The 24,439-nt window shown below is 36.4% G+C and overlaps 1 protein-coding gene across 2 annotated transcripts in view; it reads right to left on the bottom strand.

Annotated features, from left to right (window-relative positions):
• Positions 1–24,439, bottom strand: part of PPARG (peroxisome proliferator activated receptor gamma) — a 53,011-nt gene that overhangs the window by 27,440 nt on the left and 1,132 nt on the right. The gene's annotated exons all lie outside the window — the stretch shown is intronic.

Raw genomic sequence — 24,439 nt, 5'->3', positions numbered from 1 at the left:
GCAAAAAAGTCCATGAAAAGAGCCATGTTGGCTGATACAAACAATTCAGTATTTGACAAAATCCCAAGGGACTTTTTGCCAAGCTCAGTGAGCTTCAAATGGCGAAAAACAAACAGCAGCAAAAAGATGTGCAGATTTCCTTTAAAAGTTCCATTGTGAGTCTTGTAATGTTATGATACAGTAATCAAGAAGTAGAAGAATTTATTTTCATCCATACTTGCCTGTAAAATTCAAGGCAAAAATCTATTTATGTCATGATTTGTGCACAGAACTGCAATATGTTTACCAGACTTAGTAAAAAAAAAAAAAAGTATTTTTCCAAGAAAATTATAAGTGAGAAATGGGTACAGCGGTGGAAACTGGACACTTAGCCTCACTTAGATCAAGTTTTAGCATTGTATGTTCAGTCTTATTTGAAAACTCAGCGCTACCCACAGCATTCCCACCTCAGAACTGTGCAGTGTAGCAGCAACGCGAACACTCCGCCATGCACCTCGGACATCGCTCCTGCTTGTACTGTTGTATCACCTGACCTCCAATTTTTAATTTAAGCATGAATTTACCAAAACTACTTACAGGAACAGAAACTAAGCTCACTGGAAAACAAAAGAGCAATACATGAATTTGTTGCAACTAGAGAAAGATAAACTAAAGCCAGAATTCATATTGAAAAAACAGAAGCATGTTTCATCCCTCCTGTGTAACTTTCCTTTAAGAAGAAGGAAATACCTTGTGTCTTCCAGCAGTAGTTACCATCAGGAATTAGCTCCTCAACAGCAAGCGACTTAGTGAAGAAGTTCTCAGGTAATTTAGTTCATTACTTTTAATGCAGCCCTAACTCTAAGCACAGGATGAAGACAATAGATAACATTTTCTTCTCTGTTCTTAGATTCAACCCTCAAGCGATCTAAGCATGGCCCCAAAAGTGAACACGTCTGTTAGGAAAGATACCCAGCAATATGAAAAGGATGCAACACAGCACACATTTAAAGAATAGGTATAATCATTCAATATAAAAGTAAGCCTGGTGGTTCTAGACAAAGTGGCTCTGATATATCTTTATTCAGAGGAGGAGGTATGCATCACTAGCAAGGGAGAGTCCAGCCAACGTGAGCAATTCAAAGATTAATCACTAAATGGAAGAATAGGAGTTTATGAAAGTCTTGTTCTACAGCTTGCTGTACTAACCAGCAAAACAAGCACAGGGCCAAAACCTGACAATGAAGAGTTGGAACCGAGCAGAGTGTTAAAGGTTTGACAGAAAACAAACAAAACAAAATACAACAAATCAACAACAACAAACAACACTCCCAGGAATGTCTTGAAACCCTGCCATGAGATGCCATTTCTGTCACCCAACATAAACCACAGAGTGCCAGAGTGGTTGTCTTAACAACCAAGCTCAGAAATCCAAGTGCTGCTCTGTGCAAGGGCTGCAGAGAACAGACACTGAGATCCTACAAAAAGCCAAATAAGATTGGTGTGGTGATGTCAATGGATCCACCCTCTCACCAAGGCTGCACAGTAAATCACCAGAATGGTGGAAGTGCAAACACGAGAGGACAAAAGCAAGCAGATCATAAATCAGTAGGAAATGTATCTTATTCCTGTTACTGATTCACAACTACACACTGTAACGACTTCAAAGCACGGTCCATAACATTTACTACAATGTCCAGCAGGGAATAGCTAACAGAAAGAGGATTAAAAAAATAAAGTAATTTGTGAGAATAATAGATCTGTTTAATTTAACTTATATTTTCTATTCTGTGCCTATAGTTCACTGAAAATGGCACATGGCCTTGACTGCTCATTTGAATTAGCAATATTTCATGCTTTTGCAGCAACAGAAACAACTGTAAATACAAATGCAAATGAACAATCTTAAAAATATCATAGGCTGCCTCAATACAAATTCTCAGGATATAAAAAGAAAAAAAAAATAATGGCAAGGCTGTGCTCAACTAGTAATTTAAATAGAAACTGAAAACACTGCACAAGAGATGATAACTGGTGTTAGAAATACTGATTTATATCTTTGAAAAGCTGTATAGATAACTCAGATTCAGGAGGAAGAGCACTATGAAATGATTGAGAACACAACCACAGAATTCTGTAAGAGACGCAGCATTGGGCTCCCAGTGAAAAAAGACTGCTGACCAGGAAGAGGAAAATGTTCTGCTACAGTCATAAGCAGGGCAGAACACTGAGCTACTGAAATGATTGCTACTCTGTTAGCTCAGATTCATCATCTGTGGGAATGGACCCTTAAATTGCTCATAGAAATGCCTGAACAGAAAAATGAGTTCTCTTGTTATGGACAGATGCCACCCTGATGTCTTCCAATGCTTTTTCTTTGAGAAGATCTTAAAGATATTTCATGGGCTTCAAAATATAAATGGTTATTTCATTTGTTGAACAACAACACAGAAAACAGAAGCACAAAGATGTGAAAAATACAGAAATTCTTCTGTTTGACTCTTTCTGTTAAAAGAAGAGTCAAAATAAACACAAGATTCTAAAGGGTAAAGAGGACATATTGGAGCTTATAACACACCTAAATGCATTACTAGGGCTCAGATTTGAGCAATTTTGGTTTTGAGGGATTTGATGAAATCAGAAACAACAACATGCTCCTAACTTGCACTGGCAATACTGTAAAACTATCTCATGACATAAAATGTAGGCGTTACTCTCTATGAATCATTGTGATTTTAAAAAGGATACTGATAGACTGGTGATGAATCACATTCAATTTTGTAATCAGAAAAAGCTGGCTTCTTAAGGGAGACCTTTGCCCCCTTTGGCAAAATATAGTAACTGAGTGTGCCAAGGCAGTAAGGAGTAGGCCTTCTCTTGTCATATACATGGCCTCACAAGACTGAATTAAGTCATTGATTTTTAAATACAGAGACACGCAAGCTTTATCAACTAGAAAGTTGCACAGAACAATTGACAAGTACAAGAGCATTCTCAGAACTGTACTTGGCTTAAAGACTCATTTTAAGACATTTTATTGCTGGCATTTGTTTATTACACTGAGTAAACTCTGTATTACTCAGATCTAGTAAAAGTTTTACTAACTACTGGAAAATCATATAATTCAAACAATTCAGTGATTTCTTTAGTTAGGGTGTATTGCTACACTATAAGCATATGCATGATTCTATCAACATATGCTGTGATATAGATCAACAAGAAATTAATTATTGTAAAATACACATTTTAGATGTATGAAAGACATGTATTATATGAACTATACATACAGTTTCTATGAAAAAATTGCTGTTTCTCACTAACTGCAGTGATAGCACTGAGCCCAGAGCCAACGAGATCAGCTCACAGCTACCATGAAACAACAGCGTCAGTTTGCTAGCTGCCTACTGAACATTTAGTTAAATAAGTACAGTGCTATCTTGTAAATCCATGTTGTGTTCACACGTGATCCATTATGTGAAAATTTGAAAATTCCTCAATGGCTTCTTAAGCCTTTGCCAAACTAGCAAAGATTTCAGCAGGTAGCATAACAAAATATTCCAGAGGAGCGTAGCATTGCAGCTATTAATGAGACAATCTTACACGTCACTGTTCACTTGGTATCATTAGGTTATTATCACTATGTCTTTTAATGCATTTCAATATACTAATCACGGACTTCATTCTTTAAAAATAGTTCATGGTCAATGTTTATCAGCTAGGATACGTAGCCAGCAAGAAAATTTCCAATAGATGCACTTTACTACAGAGTTCAGATCTGAAGAGTGTTTGCATTTCTTTTTGAAATATTAATACCATTCAACATTTACTACTGATGTTCACAATATCCAGTTAATTTTGGTCTATATGACATCGTAGGTGAAATAAATTTGATACAAGCACTGACGCATTTTTATAAAACAAATATCCAAATAACCAAATAAAACGTTCTCATCTCATATAGTAGTTGCAGGGAATTCACTGAGGTATTTTTACAGACACATGAGACTGTTGGTAAGTAGCCTGGGATTTTTTCTTTCCTCAGACTTCATCAAGTCAGTGTTTCTTAATGTTCACATCTCTGTTTCCAAGAGATGAGATAATAAGACACACAGCTTTAATAGAGTAAAATATACTCATTAATATCCTCAACTCTGTTCCCTGCCATGGCAGAATACTGAATACTCCCACAGGAAGAGAAGGAGGAGAAACAAATGCAACATGAGTTGAAACTCATTCCTTGAATTAAATCCCACTTTTAAAGTTTTTCCTGGCAGTCAGATGCATTGCAAATTATCCATAAAAATGTTTCTCTCATATCAGGAAGATCCGTTTCCTCACAAAGCTGTCATTTTCTAAAGTACTAAAAATGCAAAGTGTATCCTAATACAGCACCTATATATTCTGATGAGGCACTTTTTTATTTGCTACAATTTAAAATATTCTGACCTACTACTTAAAAAGCACCATGTTGCAGAAGTCATTCACTAACAAACATGCTTAATGCTATTTGTGAATGACATACAATGCCTCAGCATGGCTGGGAACACATTTTCCTATTTTCAAAATTAATTTGATTTCTGACTTATGTCAAGAGTAAGATACCCAGTAATGCTCCTGTACAGTCACTAAACTCTGTGGTGTTAAGCTAGTTAAACACCAGAGATGATATATTTTTTCTTTTCTAGATGCCCCTTCAAGCAGTCTAACAAAAGAATGAGTTCAGATTTTGTCTGGAGTACAGTAATTTACACGCTATTACAGAAGTGCACCTTCATTAGCTACTAAAACTCTTCTGTCAGGCAATCCTAAACTTGGAAGGGTACTACTAGTAATAGACAAACCCCTTCGGAGCGCTATGTCAGCCAGCACAGCACTGAAAGATGCTACTCTTAATTCCACCACAATTATTGTCATTATTTTGACAAGGCAAAATAAAACCAGGTTCTCCATTTCAATTTCATATACCAGCAGGCTTTGAAACAGCCCACGGTAAAAGCACTCACCTAAAATAATTCAGTAATAGATATACATGAACTTTTGTACATCTATCATCTGTTGCACAAATATATCTCTTTGATCTTTTAAATTAGCAGAAAAATTAATCTTCTCAACTGTACCAACTAAGAAGCATAAAACCTGCTCTGCTACTTTTCAGTAATAGAGCAATCTGTTGTCATCTGACTACTGTACTTTTGACCCTCTGAAACAGTCCCAAGATATGTTGACATGTTTTTACATGTAATTCAATAATTATTGTTCTCAATACTGCATGATGTTAATCACGCATTCAGATCAATGCTCTTTGCATCTTGTGTACTCCATCTTTCTACATACTGATTCTTTGACATAGCTTTAAAATTATCCCATATCAGGGTGACTTCAGACTGTCTACACAGGTGTGTAAAATAAGGTCATAAATAGGGTAAGCTTGCTTTTGTAACTGAAATTGCAACACAGTAAGAAATATTTAATGAATGTCAGAACATTAATTATGAACTGTGCTCCAAATTTAAGTTACTTTTAACAGTTTCACTTTTGAATCTTCTATTGCACTACATGGGAGGAACATCATAAGAATGTTTCACATTTCTGTATTTTAGGGTCAGTGTGAAAAATGACAAAGTATAACAATGTACTCCAGATTTTATCCCAGAAGCAAAGTAGGTGGAAACTTTCAGAACAAAATTCAGCACTGAAAAATGACTATCATGCGAGATAGACATAAAATGTTAAAGCTAGCCTATGATTAAGTAATAGCAATCCGAGAAAGATTATTAACATAGAAACTATAAAAACTCAGCTGCCATAAAATTAACACCAACTTACTTCCTCTTATATCATTGTATTCCTTAATTCCTATGGAAGTCACAGGAGTTTGGTTAGAAATTTTCTGATCGGTATTCTTACAGACTGGAACTCAGAACTGAATTACAGAACAGAGGAAAAAAAAACACACCAGAACCCAGAATCAAAGTAATTGGAGGACGGATAATACCCAGAAACCCTAGAACATAACTGAATTTCCTTGAGTCCTGAAACAAACTAGGGTAAAATGCAAGTTGATGGGGTAACAATTTTTCTAACAATCTCTAAGTTCTGGAGGTCAACCAAACCATTGGAAAATTCAACTGATCTCGGTAATGTTATTTCTACTCTTACCCTCTAATGTTCATAAACAAAACTCCCTTTGCAATAAAAAACAAAATATTGCAATACATTCATTCAGGGTATGTGCTCAGCAATTATCCACAGCTATTTAAGCCTTATGTCACACATTCCTCATCAGTTTTCTAAGAAAAGGCCTCCTTGTCACAAGCTTCTCTGAGAATCTGACGTGAGCCATTGGAATGGGATAGAATTTGACAGACATTTAATTCCATTTCAAATGTAATTTTCAAAGGAAAAAAAAAAAAAAACCAACAAGGTTTTGTTCAATATCTTAATATTTAAACAAACATATTTGCCTGACAAAAAACTAATTCTTCAGTTCCACAGTGCAAACTGCTGCTGGTTTTCCCTGGGTAATTAGCTACCATTTCAAAATGGTGTTTGATATTATTCTTCAGTTAATACTACCAGTGATCTTTAAAGCACAGTGTCTACACATAGCAAGTCTCATTCTTATCATACTAACATACACAGGCAGCAGAGTTTTGACTGGATGGAAATCAGTGACAAGTGGTGGCCCTCAGGGGTCAGTGCTCTGTGATAGCTTTGTCAATGATAACTCTTCCCACTCAGTGGGACTGAGTGCACCCTCAGAAAGTTTGCACCAAGCAGTGAGATACAGCTGACACCTGTGGGACAGGATGCCACCCAGAGACCCAGACAGGCTCCAGAAGCAGGCCCAGATGAACCTCCTGAGCTTCAACAAGTCTAAGGGTAAGGTCTTGAACCTGGGTCACAGCAATCCCCACTGTCAGTACATGCTGGGAAATACAAGAATGAAGCACAGCCCTGCTGAAAAAGACCTAGGTGTACTGGTGGATGGCAGCTGTACATGAAGCAGCAGCGTGCCCTTGCAGCCCAGAAAGCCAGCTGTATCCTGGCCTGTATCAAAAGCACTGTGTTCAGCAGGTCAGGGAGGTGATCCCACCCCTCTAATCTGCCCTGTCAGACCTCACCTGGAGCACTGCATCCAGATGTGGAGTCCTCAGCACAGGAGAGACACGGACCTGTTGGCGTGCATCCACAGGATGGCCACAAAAATTATGCAAGAGATGGCAAAGATGCAAGTCCCCTTATGAGGACAGGCTGAGAGAGCTGAGGCTGTTCAGCCCAGAGAAGCCTTAGGGGAGACCTGAGTGCAGCCTTTCAGTAGTTTAAAGAGGGGTTATAAAAACTCTTTAGCAGGGTCTGTTGTGACAGGACAAAGGAAAATGATTTCAAACTAAAAGAGGGGAGATTTAGGTGGGATATAGGGAAAAAAAAGTGTTTTTTTTTTTTTAAACAATAGTGGTAGCGAAGCACAGGCACAGGTTATCCATTGAGCTGGTGGATGCCCCACTGCTGGAGACATTCAGGGTCAGGCTGGATGGGCTACGAGCACCCTGATCATTGCAAGGTAGTTGGATTAGATGACCCTTAAGGAGTCTCTTCCAACTCAAACTATCCTACAATTCTACAATGAATGTATGACTGTACAGTTCATTCTATTAAAGGAAGATATAAGTAGTGTTCCTACTTTTGTCATGGAACTTTCAAGAGTTACAATGACATCATTGTAAGGACAGAAACAGAAAGCAAAGTATCCACAGCTGAGAACAGTCCACTGTTAAGAAAAAATGTATTAATGTATACTTTCAGAATTGTATTACTTTGATGATAAGCAGTGGTTTTTCAAATTCCTTTATTTTCAGCTGAAAGAATTTACCAATGCTTGAGTGAATCATTAAGGACTAATTAAACTGAGAATTCTGTAAATACTAAGGAGAGACACAGCGTCTAGTACACACATTTTGTACATACAAATATTGAGGAGAGTACACAGTATCTGTAAAGTAAGCTAAAAGGTCAGTGTGTGTCCCAGTCATCTATGTTCATATGGATTCCAGCTCTGTATATGAGATTGACAATTGCCTGTAGAGATCTCAGTTTGTATAAGCTTAATTTTTATAGAGGACAAGCAAGTGCCATTCCATTTTCATTTTTAACAGCATTTGTTAGTTTTAATTGAGGAGATAAGTGTATAATCAAGTTCTTATTAGAAGCAGTAGTTCTAATAATTCCAGAGTTGTGCAACACTACCTATAACAGTATAAGCAGAGCAGCTATACTAAATTTTAACAGAAGGGAACAGAGAGAGAAAATTTCAGTTCCCTTCTCTGTCATGAGTTCTTGTCATCATCTTGTTTTTTCCATGTTTAAAGTAGTTAAATTCCTTTTGCAAGTATTCTAAGAGGATGACTAACAGCAAATCTTTCATCTATGCATACATGCACACAAATGTGTATACTCCAAGACAAAAATATATACTTAAATACTGTGGTCTGTAAAGAACTTGTACACCTTTCTAGAATGTTTATGAGATGGTGTAAGTTAACATACAGAAAAATCGTCATCAACTTTCTAGAAGATGTTATTTCCAATAATTAGGTAAAAATATATTTAAATATCCATGGCATTTTCACATACCAAGCACAAATTACATAATGGAATACTTGACTTCTTTGTGATTAAATCAAATACTAAAGATTTCTTTCAACTCAAATGATTCTATGATTCTACAATGAATCAACTATTTATCTTTAATTTGGGCAGAATAACAATAGATAACCTTGTCACACCTCATTATTCCTTCAAGTGGATTCATTTTCTAGGCAAGCAAGTTCAGTGTGAGGAACTGAAAACCATTACTGTGACTTTATGTAACCCTTCAGGCAGGCTCGTGAACAACAACAAAGTCACGTGGCTTTGGCATATCAGAGAATGGCTTGGGTTGGAAGGGCCCTTAAAGATCATTCATTTCCAAACCCCTTGCCGTGGGCAGGGACATCTCCTACCTTTGAGACCAGGTTGCTCAAAGCCCCGTTCAACCTGGTCTTGTTATATACTAAGGGTTAGTGACTTTGGCTTTTCACTGTTCTTAACCAGAGCTAAATTTCATTATTTAAAACAAAAAAGTCAGTAATATCCAAATTTCTATAGGCTGAATTTGAAACAAGGCTAACATACAAATGAACAATCTCTTCAAAGATTCAGCTGTACTTTACAGGCATCATATTAAAACACAGTTGAGATTATAACAAACACCAAGTTCTTAAGAGACATCTGAATTACATACAGTGTAAAATACTGTAATATAGAGCTGAACGCAAGAAACAGCTCATCCTGCCATTCACAATGCACACAAAACTGACAGTGAAGCAATTCTGAACCACTTCTAATCCAAAAGATCAGAAGTGATCGTCAGTAACAAACTACTTTCCACACCCTATACTCCCTGTCTTTTGCTAAACAAGCTATGTATATCTGTTTTAAACTTTAATGCAATATTCTGCACAAAAAAAAAAAAAGATTGCATTGCAGCTGCTTAAATTACCCTTTGCTATCAGGGATGTGCTTTGCTTTAGAGGACTGTGACAAGGATGAAAACAGGGACAACTATAAATGTAATTTCATTACACCCATTTAGACTGGAAGAGCTTGGGGATTAAAAACCGGTTTTGATTCTCACCTTCACTTTCTTCTATCAATAATACAGCATCACTGTCACTTTCTATTTCATCACAAAATAGGCTGAATGCCAACACTGTTTGCAAAGCAGAAACTGTTGGGATTTTTTAGGTCACAAGGAGACAACATTCTCTCCATAGCTTTACTTAGACATACCTTTCCTATGTAAATGATGGGCTTGTAAAGTGTACTTGGCATACGATGTAAAACTAACATATTTAGACAACATTTTGCTCCACGTTTTGAAAATGTCTGAATTCTAGAACATTGTTTTTCAAATGTAAATTAGTATTGGACTCAGTTCACAGTTTGGGACTATGGAATATTTTGTTTAATTCTACAAAACACGCAGAGTTAAACAAAAAATTTAGGGGTAACATACCAGCTCCTTTAGAACTGCAAAATTTCCAATTTACCATTTTTAGGGTGGCAATGAAGGGAGCAGGTTATTGAATAGGAATTCTGCACCTCTTGGTCAACATTTGAGCATAATATAATCAAATCTCCCTTACAAAGCAAATATACATAACCTACTGGGTAGCCTCTCAAACAATTCTAGGAACTGTTGATACTGAGATCAGAGCAATATGTAAATTCATCAGCAAAAACCCTCCTCAACATTTACCTCTGAATGAAAGCAAAAAAAGTTGCTGACTCCACTGTTTGTCAGAAAAAAGCCCCCAGATTATCAATGGGGGATGTACAGTAAATCTCAGAGTTCACCTGAATCTTTTATCTCGCCAGTTGTATCTTTATTTTACTATTTGTTCTTAGATGTTAAAAACACTCTATTGGAAGCGATTCAAAAATACATTGTTGGAAAATTGTTAATGCTCTAGTCATACAATGTCATTTTGAAGCTCCCTGGGAATTTAGATTTGCACAGCTTATTAGGATATGACCTTTCCCTTGATTTTTTATTTTAAGATCATGTTAACATGAAATTTCCCCAGTGGGAGTTGCTGTGTTTCCTTCACAGATAAGGAAAGAGCAACGGCAACTCCAAATACAGAGGGCTTTCATACATTTCTACAGTACGGACAATTTTGTGGTCTTGACAAACATCCAATGCATTCCTAGAGGTTGAGAGGAAAGTCATGTGGTACATTAACTAAAAAAAACCTCAGGAACATAACAAAGGTATTTCCCTGAATCTTTCACCCATATTTTTTTTCCTGCAGTGTCATTCAAGATTAAGCTTTGAGGATTTTTACTAAGGACTCCCTGCATTCAGAGGATCTGGGTAGCACTGACTGTGAGATAGCGGTTTGTTTTTGGAACACATATTCCTATGGATAATGAATTACTACCTTTACAGCATTTTTTTCTTCACGATACAGATCTTGGATGAGAAACTCACGCACACTTCAGCATTTCCACCCTTATTAATATTAGCTTTTTTTTTTTTTTTTTTTTCCTGGAATCCTCACAAAGCTAATTTAAAAACAGGAGGCTGGAAAGTCAGCTCTCAAAAAAAAAAAAATTTCCTTTGTGGCAGGTATTCAGAAAGAATAATATCTCTGGAGTTCCCTGGTGGTCAGTAAGACAGGTTGCTCTATAGGGTGACTCATAGCATCTAAAATAGTCTCCCACTCCTTGCTCTGGAGAGGCGATCTCTCTCTCTCCCCCTCAGTCTGCAATACTGGCAGATTACCAGGCACCAATAACACTGTTTAAATACTTGAACTAGTAACGATGTTTACTGCATGTAAAACAGATACATTCAATGTTTCTAAGCCCACGTCTATGTTGATGAGACCCACAGAGATGATTAGATAACTGATCAGAAATTGAACAATGCTTCCTATAAATTAAAATTTTCAACTGGTCAAGATTGCAAAAAATTATCATATTTTAAGTAGTTTTTAATCAGAAAAGAATAACTTGCTCATAAAATCAGCGGGTCAGAAAAAAGATGGCTAAAAAGAATACTTTGCTTCTTCAATATCCAGTACAAAACTTCTGAACATTAAGCATTTGCTATGCAAACATTTTTGCTCAGATCCGGGTATCATAACAAGAACGGAAACTGTTGATGAAAATTTCTTAAACTTTTTCAATACTAGGTCTGCTGACTTGGTACTTTTGATAGGCATTGTGCATATAACATTCTTATACTGATGACATATTATAATACGACGTCATTCAGTATAATATGAGCTCACTGTAGTCATATTTAAATGCAACGTCAAGGCCACCAAACAATACAAAGATTCAAATTGGTCCTAAGTGTTTTAATCAGTAAGGAAGTTCTTATTAGAGAAAATTAATTTAGAAAAAAACTTTACATACAGTCTGCAACGCTTCTCACAGTAGTGCTGCACATTTTTTGCTGTAATTTGGGCATATAATACAAAAGCTAATCCTTTAGTTTTCTTGCAACAACTATTAACAAGATGATGTCCCCAGTATTTAACCTCGCATGTCCAGAAACAGCCGTTCCTTTCTCACTGACTGACAAAAGGTACTGATCTACTACTGCAACAAGCAAGTAGAGAGCCTTAAAAATAATTTAGACTATATGTAGACAATACGAGTTAATTTGCACTTGATCCAAGGCTAATCTGTCTCTCTTGGGTAAGTACAATGTTATTATGTACCTTACTGGTTAAAGGCTACTATGAAACTTACGTACCTGATTAAGGAGTAAACAAACCCAAACTGATGAGATCTACTGCACAGAGCTGCAGGACACATCGATAAAACTTTTCTGCAAACAAACCCACAGAGTTTCTAGGAGAATGCTAATGATAAAGAAGGAAAAAAATACAAGCTTAGTACAAATGTACAGGATGATATCTGTTGGTTATCTCATTTCTAATGGAAGAGTATAGAAGGACACGTTCAAAAAGACATACATCAGAAACCACGCATCTTTCTCTATTTCACTGACACAGACTTCCAATGCATATGCACCGCGTAGGCACCAGAAGTTTATTTGCAGAGGGCAGGACTGAACATTTCATGTGAACACATTCAGAGAACGATAAAAAGCTTTGTCTCCCATTAGCAATTTAAAGAATTGTGATTTGGTACTCCCAACACACCTATAATTGAATTCCTCAGTCATAAAATCACTGGTGCCAAACAAGTTCTGATATCTTTTATCAAGCTTCTTTTTTTCTTGTCATTAACATTTCTTATGGAACTTTTCTTCTTTTTACAGATACATTTGCTTTAGTTATAAATTAACCCTGGAATTTACTCTCCCAGAGGCCACAATCTGCAGCTTTGTTGTCCTCTTTAAAAAGTTTCAAGCATGAATTTATGATTTGAAACAATTTTGAACAACAATCAGTGATTCACATACAAAAGAAAAAAGTTCTTAAGATTGGCAAAGTAATTAAGAATAAACTGAAAATGTTTGCATGCTTTTTGGCCCCTTCTCTGGAAGTCACGATTTATTTACCAAAAGACAAATATCTGACTGGGATTTCTGGTGCTTTCATTTCCTTGAGGTAATATTAACTATGATATTTCTGTCACTGCAGAAGACAACCAGCAAATCCCAGCAGTACTCAGAATATTCTAATTCAGATGTGCAAATCGAACTATATTATGAAAATGTCAATCTACTTCACACACTGACTCAAACAATGAGCACTGAAAGACTAATATTTCATTTGATAAAGGTAATCCCAGAAAGCACGAATGCCAAAAACTTGCTGTTTCCAATTGAGCATCTTTGTTAGTCTTTTTTATTAATGCCCAGAATCTTTTAAAACACTAGCTTATTTCAGCCACACACAAATACAAATTAGGGGAGTTTGATCAAAATATGCTCAAATTGTCATTAGCATCACCACTTAAAGATCATCAGTATGAGTTCACCCTATTAAGTATCAGAAAATCCCAAAGAAAAATCCCTGAAAAACCATATTCGTAGGAAGCTAATTTCATTGGTTCTACTGACCAAGGATCCATTTGAACAAGGACAGAATAATACTCTCTAACAGCCAGGATAATGCACATACTATTTGTCTTTCTGTGCTACTCTTACCATAAATCACATGAGAAATTTGATTTGATAGAAGCCCACCAGACATATTTTTTCTCCATTCAGTGATTTAATTTCTGTTTTAAGATTTTCAAAAGTGGAGCAATTAAAAAAAAAAAACCAACAAAAACCATGGCTTCAAGCTTCAGAAAAGAGGAAATGATTGTAAGGAGCTCTGTATTTCTGGACTGCTCTCCCTGATGCAGATTAGACTGGCTGCAGCCATGCTCCTGTATGCACTGCATGTAACAGAATAGTGACTTCATCCACACTGTGATGGGTTAAAAACAGCACTGATTTGCTTCTAAAAGTGACTTTAAAAGTTACTCTCTAAGTATGAGTAACACTGAGGAATTCCCTGAAGTACTTTCCTTGTAAACAATTTTCATGTAGTGCTCCCCCCTCCATCTCCAGACCCCCATATTCAAGATAATAAGAAGGCTGATGTCCCTTTGCAAAGGCAAACTACCCCTCCTTCTCCACATACTGCTCTTGAGATTGACAATATGTTAAAAATATTAAGGCCTTGGTTTATACTGTGTTTATTCTGTCTCTGATTCATCAGATTTTTGTTTGTAAGCTGGACCATCGTTCTCTTCAAAAATATTGCTACTCACTATTTCTTCACAAATCAATTACCTATAATAGGCCCTCACCATATCTTTGTCTTCACAACATATGGTATTTTCTACCCCTTTACTGAATCAAAAGCAACATAGCTGAAAGAATTGTTTAGAATCAAAATATTTATCAACTTTTACAACAGAAGTGAGGTTTAAAATAGTAGGCACACACTGTCAAATACTTTAACTCTTAAATCTTCAACACTTGAGATATATTTTCATCTTATTTAGATTTTACAATTGTGTGCTTTCTATTTAATAGTAATAATAGCAACAATCTTTGGTTATAATACAGGGGAAAATAAATCAGTCTGATTTGGTCCTAATCTAATTCAAATCAATTAGATGGTGAGCACAAGGCTTAGATTGCATTGACTAGCCCAAAGGATCAGAACCATAGTTACACACAAGTATAACCACCTATTCTCACACCCTGTGTACACATTTCATAACTTTGTTTGCACTGTGTACTTTCACTTGAGCCAAAAGGAATTTTCAGATCAAACAAGTTGTAATGTATCCTCCAAGGGTGAGTTGCAATGTTAATCATCTGTAATTCCTGGGATGGACAGTAGGACATTAAATACATATAGAACTGGGCCAGGGAAATTCTAAGAATAAAAGCATTTAACTACCCAGTTAAATTAAATGATTGAGTTAAAAAGAGCTTGTGCCCAGGTTACAATACTTTTTAATAATATGGATCAAGCCTTGAGCACGACTAGACTTCTCTGAGACTAGGGAGTATAAGCACCTTTTTCTTCTTCCTATATACCCCCAATTTCATCGGGTTATTTCATTTTGTACCAGCTTTATTTTTTTTCCTAAGTGTGGGGCTACTTTCTGCCTGCAAACTGACAACACACATAAGAGTCTTAACTTTGAGGAAGGAGAAGCACAAAAATACAAAGGCACTCAGCATCAGCGTGAATATAAAAATCTCTCTACAAATCTCATAAATCTCACCAAACACGCATTTCCTTTGTACACGCTTTTATTGAGCACTAACATGAAATATATTGAACTATTTTTCCCAAACTGGCACTTCATTCCAGTGAAACACTGTAGCTATGCCAGAAGGAAACAACAGAGAAAAAAAAACCAGAAAAGTTTGTCTCTTGATCCTTAGACAGGCAAAATGAGTGAAATTACAGTTTAGCTCCAGTTACCTTCTAACATTTACCCGTCTCTCTTCACGTCACATGAAAACAGAATAAACATTTTGCTGCTTCAAAAATACGCTCCATAAAAATGGCAGTACTACAGCCAGCTGGAAACCGCTTACTGTTCATGTCATTAGATTCTCCTGCTCTGAGAATAGGTAACAACATACACTGGGCACAATAGCCACCCCAAAATCACTCTTACCTTTTATGAGCTAAAATAATCCTGTAAGTGAAGGACTAAAAACTCCTGTAGTCTCAGAAGAAAACTGACTGTTCTTCAGATGCACTGAACAGCCTCAAAAGCCATAAGGAAATCTGTTAGTAAGTCGATGATTCATAGAAGATGAAGGCAGAAATATCTCAGATCTGTCAGTATCTCTTCCCAGTATAAGACTCAATTCTGTATAGATTTTCCATTTTTTCCCCCTAATTTCAAAAAGTTTAAGGCGCACCATTTGAGGAGCTATAAAGCAGTTTATCTGATACATGGAATCAAAAAACAGCTCTACTCAGTATTTTGCCTACTTTGTCTTAATTTCCATATTCATTGCTAAATGAGCACTCTACAACTCTCAAAGTCTTAAGCTACACAGAATTCCTTTTTCCAACAGAGTCAGTGCCAGGTATAATCACTACATTCATTAGTCCTTCCTGGAGTAATTGTCAGGGAAGTGGCAACCATATCTGCATCAATTTCTTCTTCCTCCTTGCTTTTTTTCTGCTTTCCTTCAAGGACAATGGGCGTTTCTCTCTCATTTGTCTTTCTCTCTCACACTGGGACTCTGGCGTTACTGACCTCAAACCTTTTCCTCCCTTTATTCTTCCTTTCAAAATGCAGGTTTGGGGAGGAAAGGGGTAGATGGCCCTACTATATATCTCTCGCTGTTTTCACGTCTATCAATCTGTTAGTTTTTCATTATTTAATTGTATCCATTCATTCTGACATTATTAAGAGATTCACAGTATAGTTCTTTCAGCAGTGACACAAGAGATACCCTCCTGCCTAAGGGTCAAGAGTCAGAAGACATTCAACACTGCCACACGCCGTACAACGTTCTGCTATGCCTTCCTGTTGGGGATGGGGGAGGAGACAGGAATCTGTTGCACAGCCTGCGTCAGAGAATGCAGTCACACTACAGTAGATCAAATTCAGCGTATGTGCAAGTCATTGTTATTCTAAACTTACCTCAGACTTCAGCAATACCCACTGCCTGTTCTCCTGTCCTTACTGACAGGAAAGCTGTCACTTGTTGTTAGCATATCATACAGTTCCTGTTCTCAAAGGAGTAATAAATAAGGCTAGATTTAAAAAACAGAACAAACTTGGGCAAAAAAAGAACAATGAGTATTAGTGCCAAAATACAGTAAAAGATCATTTTATGGCATTGTCAGCATATCTTAAATCGAGAAAAGATGAAGAACTCATAGGAGACCAGAGAGAAAAATCCAAGATCAAGAAGGTTCCAACAATAAATTTTAAACTTTGAGAAAGAAATTCCAACATCTGTGTTTTTAAAGAATTTCTTTTTAATATCTTTGGCAAACTTCAAAAAGCCTAAATAAATACATAAAGCAAAATAACAATCTTAGTCAATCTTCCCCTTGCCTGCCTTTGAATTTCCTTTAAATAATAAATTCATTTCCTTTCCTTACACTCATTATGGACACCTTTTTCACTTTCTCTCAACTCTCTTCTCTGCGGGGCCTCTACAGTCCCACACTGACCTGAGATTCCTGCCTTAACCCACTGCTGCACTTTTACTGATCGTACTCAACACCAGGAGCCTCTATTACAGATCATCTAACTATTCCACAAAGCTGAAGCCCTTACCTCACGCATTACCTATTCTGTACAAATGTTGCTGTGGATATTTTTGTTTGCAAAGCAGAACAATCAGCTGGTAATACTTTTGTTCCTTTTTAAAAACAAAACTGATAAAAGATACAGAAAGCAATTTTCTGGGTTTCCATTTGATTTCTCACCTACTCAAAAGCAGCACCCTGGTGAACCAAGAGAGAATGGAAAGAAATTCACATGACTTCCACATCCTTGGTGTTACATCACAAAAGATGAAGCAGCATGCTGTGAGCAGCTCAGAGGGCTGTCGCACCAAATGCAACTATTTTCTTGCACTAAAAAATGCCTTTCCTAACAAAATTGTTGCGTTAGAAATGTGACAGCTACCACGTTTCAATGCACAGGACAATACAAATGATGACAGACCAACAGACACAGGTTCATTTCACAATCAGGCAGCTGCTGTGTGCTGTGACATTAGCATGCTTAATTGCTTTTTTCTTTTTTATTTAAATAAATTACAACCTGAAGGTGTTTTGGGGACAAGTATATATTTTTTTTAATTAAGATTTTCATTCCTCAAAATTTTCAAGATACAGGGAAATAGATTTCCCAGAGGAAAAAGGTGTTTTTTGAACAGAATTGTTTACCAATATGACTACGACCATTCATCAAGAACTCTTTCCTGTGCCAACTGGGCTGAAATTAACATTTCTTTTGAAAGTAGTAAATCCAATTTAAGGAAATAATTCCTCAAATGCAATTATCTATGTCAGAAAGTAACTTGCGTAACGTTACTGTCTACCCTATCTAGCCCAAGTAACCTAAACTCACGCAATGATTTCAAACACGTACTTTATGCAAGGTACTGGACGACAGTAAAAAAACTGAACAAGAAATTGCGAACAAAATGAATATCCACCGCACCCAATGTAACCGGGTAAAGTTAGCCAGCCTAATCACGAGGCAGCCCCAAAGAACAAGTCTTTGGGCAGTACCCAAAGGAAACTGTGCAAGGAGCTCTCTTGGGTCTCTTATTCATCATGCCATAATGTTCTTATCCACATCACTAAAACTATTAACCAGTTCAGGACAACAGGCAATCTGCGATCATAACTATTTCACAAAGGAAGCTGCAAAACAGAAACAAGGTCACCTGGGATGCTAACCATGCAAAGCAACTGCAGAATTTGCTTGCATTTCTGAAGTGCAAACATTCCAATATCAAAAAAGCAAAATAACAACTAATGAAGTTTCCAAAGGCTTTTCTTTGGAACTTATTTTGCGTTGTCTTAATAACGGGAAATGTTTCAAAACCGTTGTTACAAACCTGAAACCTGATTTTTTCAATGTTTGCTGTTTTCATTCCCTTTTTTAAATTCAGAACCCAGTCACAGTAACTTCTTGTAATACTGATTTTGAAACTTACTTATAGTTAGTTATAACAACTGATACTAAGCAGAGATCTTTCCTTAATTACTCCAGGCCAATTTAGCAATTCTGGCAATGCCTCTAGTGTGAAATAAATAAATATGAATTAAAGAATAAAGAAATCCAGATTAAAAAAAAAAAGAACCTCACTCTTTTTATAGTGCCTATTTCATTCAGAAAACTGTTTAATTCCTTTGTTCTAAATTCAGCTTGGTTTCATGTTGTTTATCATCTCAAACCATCTTCAGCAGCAGCTGGAAATTCTGAAAGTGAAAGCATATCTACAGAACTTTTGTTTTCATCCTTTTAATCATGTTCTAGGCAAAAACTATAAAGATCTACACTGCTACATGAGAGTTGTGTAGTATGTAGTCATCTGCCAAACTATTCATGATGAAAATTACTTTGGGATATTTAAAATAAATACAACACTAGACTGCTTTTCTCAATATTTCTAGTAATTTTAAAAATCAAACATGCTAACATGCCTTGATACGCAGATCAGGCGTGTTAGATATCCACAGCTCAAGTGCAAATGATGGCATCTAGCGGATGATAAATAAGAGTTACAGCAAAAACTGTCACAGCCATTAGCAACTCCATGAAGTAAACCTTTGGTTCTAAACTTCGGTTCAGATATCCTACAAGGTACAAAGCAAACAGCAGATTTTCACATTGTTCTGGAAGGAATGAGCACTTCAGCCTGTGGCCTCTTCAGACTCTCTCAATCAAATATGGTCCTGAACAAGGTTAGAGAAAACAGATACAATTCTGGGCAAACAAGAGAACCTTCTGTGTTCACACGCTTTTGTACTCACTGATTCACAGCTAATTCTGGCTGCAGCTAACAATAAAATTTCACTTTACATATTTTAATTTTTAGGTAGAATTAGTGACCAGTTCAGCAATATTCCACACTATAACAAGCTTAAAAACCAAGATTCTGCACAACATATTGTAGCTGAAGCTGTCGGGAACGGTGGACACTAACTCAAGGTAAAATGAGTTCAAGATGAAATGATAAACTCTTCAGTTTTATTTACTGGAGACATAATAAAAAAAAAAGTCTGAACCTATCATGAGGAACTATGTACCTTATGAGAGGCAGTAAATAGAAGTGGCTGCATTTTTCCACAAGCCCCCACATTAGATAGCACCACAAAGCACCAGGCCTAGGTAGTAAAACCTGTTTTTCTGACCACCCCTACTAGAAGATCTTGGTGTGAGTGTTAAAGCCTATAATTAACATTTTTCTTTTCAGAGTTCCTTTTTTTACTGCAACAGACTGATACTTTTGGTAGCCTAACATATGCTCCAAACCAGTGTGGGTGAGACACTGTATCACAGCAATAACAAAATATTTCCCTAGCATAAATACTGAGAATGTATATCACTCCATTTCTGTATGCATAGCAACGTAAGTCTAAAGCTTCCCAAACTTCAAAATTGCAACTGCACAACTGTGAATAGTTACAGAAATTACACAACAACTCTGCTCAATAAATCTAAAACAAACACACAAGTACTATGGACTTATAATGCAACATTATAACATAAAATCTTTTATGCAATGAACTGTAATCACATATTGTGTAAAAAGTTTAAGACCAGATCATAATTGGGCAGGGCTACTTTGTGCAAATATGAAATTCACTGAAAAGTAACGTGCCTCTCCTCAGTGGAAAAACACAAGATCCAATGCAAAAACTTTCATCATTCTTGCTTCCTCGACACATGTATTCCATGACAGTTAGAAGTGTCTGTAGTACAAAATAACATGTCAAGAACGGTATGTCTATACACATACAGGTAAATCAGGTGCACCATACCTGCAAGTTCCCTATATAAAAAATAAAAAGAATAGGGTTCTGGTAGAAGGGAACCTGAAACATGCTACTATCAGATCTGTGATAAAGAGGAAAGACGTGATTCCTCCATGGAGCCCATGAAATTACTATCACCAATGATCCGTGAAGTCACAACACAAAGCATATTTTTCCTCTTACAACAGCTGTTATAAGTTATAACCTGTTACAAGTTGGGTTATAAGACTCAAAACCAGAACACTTGCTGGTTTTGAAGGCCTATGATAAACTAATCCCAACTGTTAGGTCTGTAACAAAACACAACTATTTCACTTCAAGCATGCAAAGAAATGGATCGCACAAATTCCAGAGCTAAAGAAATATCACACCTGTTTCACTTCATTTCTTAAACAAAGAAAGAACAAAACCTACAGCTTTTGTTATCATACATATTCATGGTTATTTCAGACATTCAGCCTCACTGGGCAAACAGCAATTCATCTAGAGTGAGGCTCTGTATTTTCTCTATGCTAAAACCACCACCTGATTTTAATAGTGGAAGCAAGTGGTACAAAAACCAAAACTTCTAACACTGCATGCAGACTGCAAACCTGACTCTACCAAAATACCAGGATCTCCACTGACTTATGTGAAGTTGGGACTTTTTTTTTTTCCCTAGACTACACATCTTACAATAAAGCAGCATCAACTTTTTTTAGTACAGTGGAACCTTCTCTGTATTTCTCTGTTTGGATATTATCCAATATTTATCACAGCGTGTTATCTGAAGTTATATATAGTCTTTCTACATTTCTGAGATAAGCAGGATGTCTTTCCATAACATAGGATTAAGGCATTACCTACACACACGCCTGAGAAATACAGACATAACCATAGATACATATTCATCAGTGTTCATCAAGCACACTTGTGCTTGAACATACACATACACAAAAGCGACGTAAGCTTTGTGTTTTTTAAATTGCTAATTATCAACCAGCAGAGTAGACTTTGGGATTCATAGACTTGAATTCATAGACTTTGTCCTGAATGTGCAGACTGCATGGCATGATGGTGATCTGCTTAGTCATGAGGGAATGGGGTGACTGATGCAAGTCCACAAAGCATCACCTGGTAGCTGATTCCACACAACCTGGTTTTTGAGGTAGTTACAAATCTTCCTCCTTCCTAAGCAGGACATATTATTTCCTATCTACAGTGAAAGTCAGTAAACAGCAACAGACAATTAGGTGCTGCTTAGAACTTTTTTTTTTTTTTGCTGTAAGTTTGCTATAAAAAAAAAAAAAAAAAACCTTTTTTTTTTTTTTTTTTTCCTATTTGCAGTCATGCAGGTCAGAAACTATTCCTTTTGTATGAATCTATTAACGCTGCAAGCATAAATCAAATCATTGGAAATGTGAATTAAAAGTTTTGCATCGATCTCACCACGACATCCTGTCTCCATCACAAATCTGTAATTATTTGTGTTCTCACGACACAGATCACATGGTATTAGAGACAGGGAAAACCTTTTCATGTGAGTGAGAAGGAAGACGGCTCAAACCTTGACTGGGCTGTTAGGCATTACTTCAGTATAGGTAATTAAACATACCTGTGTTGTTCATGTGTCATGAACTGTAATCAGAGAATGATGCAATTCTTTAGTTCAGTTGAGTTCAATCACTCAATTCTTGAGTTGTTTAGGAGGGGACAAACAGATCAAATAAATGCTGAAAGGTGAGGTTGGAGAGGGAGGAATATTGGAGTGTGATCAAACTGTGTCAAGTTCCGTGAGACACAAAGTCTGCACATGGGCCTTGCTTCCCCCATTTTCCATAAGCTAGCAGGGAAAACAAACAAAAAAATCTGCAAAAATTAGGCTTATATTTGCTTTGTTATGTATTAGAAAAAATAACCACTACAAAACAGCAGCTGGGGTGGCAGGGAGAAAACCAGCGAAGCAGAAGAAATATTAGAGGTTTATCATCTAACACGGGATTCAATTCACACTTCACGTTCATGGGAATCTAAATATCTGAAGACAAATTTTCACTTTTGGTCATCTTTGGGAATGTCTTTGTAGTCAAACAAGACAACAGCCCACCAAAAAAAGAGGCACACATGAGGATTTTTTCAAAGTGCTCTATAGCAGGCAAATCCCTAAGATCTGACCTGCTGCTGGGAAACCCCACATTCTGTCTGTGACATGGGTACAGAGGAGTTGAGCATAACAGCACTCTCTTTTCTTGTATTATTTCTAACTCTTTCTTTTTACAGTTCACAAAAAGTTACTTGACACACAGAGAACATTTGTTATAAAGGGCCTGAAAAACAGATCCCTAAAATAAAAAAGGAATAATGGTTATGGAAATACAGTCAAGAGTAATTAGGAACCATGTAACATCATGCTAAGTTGGGATAGAGTCTGTTATTAAATAAGTCTACCAGTGACTAATAAGATGAAACTAGTAGCAACTACCAATGGAGAGTATTGTATCCCCGATTTCAAGAGAACCCAGCATGGAGAATTCATAATTGTATCTTAATTTCTTTTGGGTAACTGTCCTGAAAACTGTTTTACTGTATGTTAGAAGACAGCAGTGGAAAAACTCTTGCAATAAAAAACTAGTAAAAGAAACTCAAGTTCTGAATATCAAATGCAAATATCTAGTGATGCACAGTTAAGCTATAAAACCTGGCCAGTAAATATAAAACTGTTAAGGATAGCACTAAATATGTGAAAAAGAAAAGGAGGCCTTAACAATGGAAGATGGAAAACAAGAACCCAAAGTATACTTTTAATTGTGTATTCCAATCTTATATAATACAGAATTTTCTTTCTACTTTTAAACTTCACCCTATTACTACAACATAATTTCCTGCAAAATTGATTTTTATTAGTCGTTAGAAGTAGAAAACTATATGCTGATAATAATTGAAGGCTGACCTACATTTTACTGATTTCTAAATGGACACAGGTATCTCCAAAAAAAAAAAAAAAAAAAAAATCACAAAAGAATCAGAAACAACATTGATAGTGAGTTTTTAATCAACATCATACAGAAAGCTGAAAGGCATCACTCCAATATTCAACTGAATTCTAATAGCTTGCCACCTACTTTTTGTGATATTTCCTTATATGAACTATACATTTATATTGCAAAAGAAAGATCATTATTTGTGTAATGAACACACAGTAATTGAAGTACCATTGAGCAGTATAGTTTAATAATTTGTGATATCCAGGAATCTGACACAGAGGCATTGCTGAAAACTGCAGTTTACAAACAGATGGTCACTAACTACTAACAGTTAACGGTATGTCCTACAAAACTGATGTCTAAGAATATTCAAACTCAAAAGCTATGTAAAAACACTTTTAAATTATACGTATGTATATCATTGGTTATCAGTCAAAGCCTATGCCAAATATTTTTCCAGTTCTCTTCCCCCTGACAAGTTCATGCTTATATTGCATCACATGCCTTAACACACTGTGAGATTTCTTGCAATCTTTTAATTAAATCTCTAAGCATTTTGCAGCTATTTTTTGTAGCAGCCACAGAGAATAATGATGCCAAACACATCATGCAATAAACCCTGTTATTAACGCAAGCAAAATGTATGAAACTTCTTCCCCAAGGACAGCACTGAGTGCCACGACATACACAGCTGATGTACACTAGAATTTTTCTTAGTTAACTAGTAACAAATTATAGTCATGTATTAAAAGCTAAATTACTGATTAATTGCTACCAGAAATACACATCTTTATACAATTTTGTTTTGGATACTCATGTTTAAATGGAACAATACAATCACGTCTCATGGTGAGCTTGTTCAGAGATGGAGCAGCAGGTTGCAAATGGAAGGCTAGCCCACAGCCTCAGTTATTTCCAGTTAACTGTAATCCACCCTTCTGATTTAAAGGCATCTACAGCCCACAGCATGGGGAGAAACCGATA

Source organism: Tympanuchus pallidicinctus, unplaced genomic scaffold (genome assembly GCF_026119805.1).
Source record: "Tympanuchus pallidicinctus isolate F22 unplaced genomic scaffold, pur_lepc_1.0 scaffold17, whole genome shotgun sequence".
In the NCBI taxonomy this organism is placed as follows: Eukaryota; Metazoa; Chordata; class Aves; order Galliformes; family Phasianidae; genus Tympanuchus; species Tympanuchus pallidicinctus.
This window is presented reverse-complemented; position numbering and strand designations above follow the sequence as displayed.